The following is a 3486-nucleotide window of genomic DNA, read 5'->3' on the forward strand; positions in this document are numbered from 1 at the left end:
AATATTCCCCAAAATGTGCAACCCTAATAAAAAGATGTATTATTTGCTACAGAAAATTTTTACATTATTTTTCCAGAATACGTTTTTATCAATTAGAACTCAGAGGAATCTAGTGGATGTGACTTGTTCCATTTCATTCCCACCAATTGATATATATATATTATATATTATATATTAAATAAATATATATATATATTTAAAATATTTCTTATTCTTAGTAGTGAATACAATAAAGTTGGATTTAAAAAAAAACATTTTAAAGATAAACAAATGATCTGGAACACTTCAGAAATTAGTGAATCAAAATTATTGTGTGATAAAATCAAATTGGTATTATCAGCAAAGAGCATGTGAAGTATGGTAGAAGACACAGCGGNTAAAATCAAATTGGTATTATCAGCAAAGAGCATGTGAAGTATGGTAGAAGACACAGCGGCAAGGTCATTGATATAGATTAGGAATAACAAAGGTCAGATTATCCAACCCTGTGACACACCACAGGATAGCTTGGCCCTGGTAGATGCACAGCCATTTGCATAAGCACATTGTTCTCTATCATAAACATAACCAATTACATGTAAAATCATGAAAACCGTAATAATGCAATTTAGAAAGTAATATTTCATGATCAACCATGTCAAACACTTTGGATAAATCTAAAAAGATGCCAAGAGCATATTCATTATTGTTAAGGGCTGTAAATATCTTATCCCCAAGTTGCAAAAGAGCCATATCTGTGGAGTAGTTTTTACGAAAATATGAAAAGATTCTAGGTTCAAAAGATCATAGGTTCAACTCACTGACGCCATGCCACAATAAGGAAATAAATGTGTTTGCATGATTAATTCCTAAGCAAATGTCCTATCTGTGTTTTGGAGTTCAAAAGAGATAAAACRAGGTAGCAGTCTTATTGAAACGTTCAGTGAAAACCTCCAAGAAACCTATAATTTATGTTCTCATTAAYGCTAATAAAACCTCCCAGGAAAACTTTCAGGGAACCATAGTAAAACGTTCTCAGTATCTCCCTCAAACCAAAAAAAATGAAGGTGAATTGTTCACTTCCGTTCTCAGAACGTTTTAAAAACRTTTTGTTTTACAGGTCAGGAAATGTATGGCTTCGTTCACAGAACCAATAGGAAACCAAAAACGTGTTCCCACAACTTCTAAGGAACCAAATGTGCTAGCTGGGTCTTGACTTTAACTGACTTGTTCTATCAAAAGGGGACAAGGTGGGCCTGGTATGATGGCTGAAGAAGACTGCTGTGCCTCAGCAGATGAGGGAGCGAAGAGTGGACCACACGTCCCTTTAGTGCTGGAGAGAMGGGAGAAGAAGCAGGAAAACTGGAAGGCAGCTGTTTCACACCAACTAAAAAAGCAGTGCACATGCAGCTCAGATCGAGCCAAGGCCCAGGTTCTGGGGTTCATCCCCATCCTAATTGGCTACCACGCTACCAAATCAGAGACTGGATCCTGGTTGACGTCATGTCAGGGTTGATAGTGGGCATCCTGCTGGTGCCCCAGTCCATCGCCTACTCTCTGCTGGCGGGCCAGGGCCCTATCTACGGCCTCTACACCTCCTTCTACTCCAGCATCATCTATACCCTGCTTGGCAYCTCACGCCACATCTCTGTTGGCATCTTCAGGGTGCTGTGCCTGCTGGTGGGCCAGGTGGTGGACAGGGAGCTGGCCCTGGCAGGGTACCTCACAGAGAGTAGCGGTAACAACACTACACTGGGCCTGGGGAACGCTACCACAGGGCCGGTCTGTGATAGGAGCTGCTTTGCCATCATGGTGAGGGCCACAGTCACCTTTACTGCAGGGATCTACCAGGTAAATACAGTATATGCCTCATGTCTCACATGATAAAAAGCACTGACGAACAGAACGCATTCATGTTTTAACAGGTTGATTGACATTGGTCATAAAATGTATGAATTTTATTGTATGTAAATGTTTCTAATGCCTTTACTCCTTCTCTGTTTTTGAATCTGTTTTTTAATCTGTGGTTGTAGGTATTGATGGGCTTTCTGCAGTTGGGCTTTGTATCTGTTTACCTGTCAGACTCCCTCCTGAGTGGTTTTGCCACGGGGGCCTCTCACCATCCTTACCTCCCAGGTCAAGTACCTCCTGGGACTGAAGCTTCCTTGCGCCCAGGGCTGGGGCTCCCTCGGGCCAGACTAACCTGTGTGACCTGGTCACCAGCCTGGTGTGCTTGACAGTGTTGGTCCCCACCAAGCAGATCAACGACCGCTTCGTGGGTGAACAGGGAGTACAGGAGGGGACTGAGCACGCACTCCTGGGGAGCTCCAGTGTTGAGGATCAGCATGGCAGATGTGTTGCTACCTACCCTCACCACCTGGGGGCGGCCCGTCAGGAAGTCCAGGATCCAGTTGCAGAGGGAGGTGTTTAGTCCCAAGTTCCTTAGCTTAGTGATGAGCTTTGAGGCTATTGTTTTCATGTTGTTGTTTGTTAGGTGTGTGCTGGCAGTGATCATTGTGGTGAATCTCCGGGGAGAGCTGCGCAAGTTTACAGACATCCCGCGGATGTGGCGTGTGAACCGTGTGGATGCCGCCAGCTGGCTGGTGACCATGGCAACCKCAGCGTTGATACACACAGAGCTAGGCCTGCTGGTTGGGGTGATGGTCTCAGCCTTCTGTGTGTTGGGGCGCACTTAGAGAGCCCAGGCCTTAGAGCTGGGCYKGGCCGGCCAACGGGAGCTTTACGTGGACCTGGCATCCTACAAGGGCCTGCAGACCCAGCCTGGGGTGGCCATCYTCCGCTATGAGGCGCCCATCTACTACGCCAACCAGAGCCTGTTCAAGACGGCCCTGTACYGCCGCCTGGGCCTGAACCCCATCAAGGAGAAGGTCAAGCAGAGGAAGCTGGAGAAACAGAGGACGAAACAGGAAGAAGTAGCCATGAYAGCAGGAGAGGAGGGCAGGACTAASATTAATAAAGAGACAGAGTTGACCAACGCCACCAAAATCTTCCTACCAAATCAAGTCAACTTTCACTCTGTGGTTATAGACTGCAGCCCCGTGCTGTTTCTGGACACAGCAGGGGTGAATGCRTTGAAGGAGGTCTGTAAGGATTATAAGGAGTTGGGGAACCAGGTGTTCCTGGCCCAGTGTAATACCTCAGTACTGGAGTCACTGGACAGAGGTGGCTACTACCCTAAGGAAGAGAAGGAAAACATGTTTTGTTTTTCACCATTAGCAATGCCGTCCACTACTCACAGAGCCTCTCATCTCAAAATGGAGAATGTGACACGTCCTGTTAACAGCTTTAAAGATTGTATATCTACAGAAATAAATCTTAATACTAATGTAGGGTTGCACAATTCTGGGAAGTCCCTGGTTTTCCTGAAATCYCAGTTTGAGGATTCCCGGAATMAGAAGGGAACAGGCAGGAAATCCTGACTCCTCCAACCAGGATTTCTGGGGAAACCAGGGAATTTATTTAAAGTTCCCGGGATTTTGCAACCCT

General features: G+C 45.4%; 1 pseudogene; it reads left to right on the forward strand.

Annotated features, from left to right (window-relative positions):
• Positions 1-1240: 1240 nt before the first annotated feature.
• On the forward strand, positions 1241-3280 carry LOC111964770 (sulfate transporter-like; annotated as a pseudogene).
• Positions 3281-3486: the final 206 nt, after the last annotated feature.

Source organism: Salvelinus sp. IW2-2015, linkage group LG6.1, assembly GCF_002910315.2.
Source record: "Salvelinus sp. IW2-2015 linkage group LG6.1, ASM291031v2, whole genome shotgun sequence".
Classification (NCBI taxonomy): Eukaryota; Metazoa; Chordata; class Actinopteri; order Salmoniformes; family Salmonidae; genus Salvelinus; species Salvelinus sp. IW2-2015.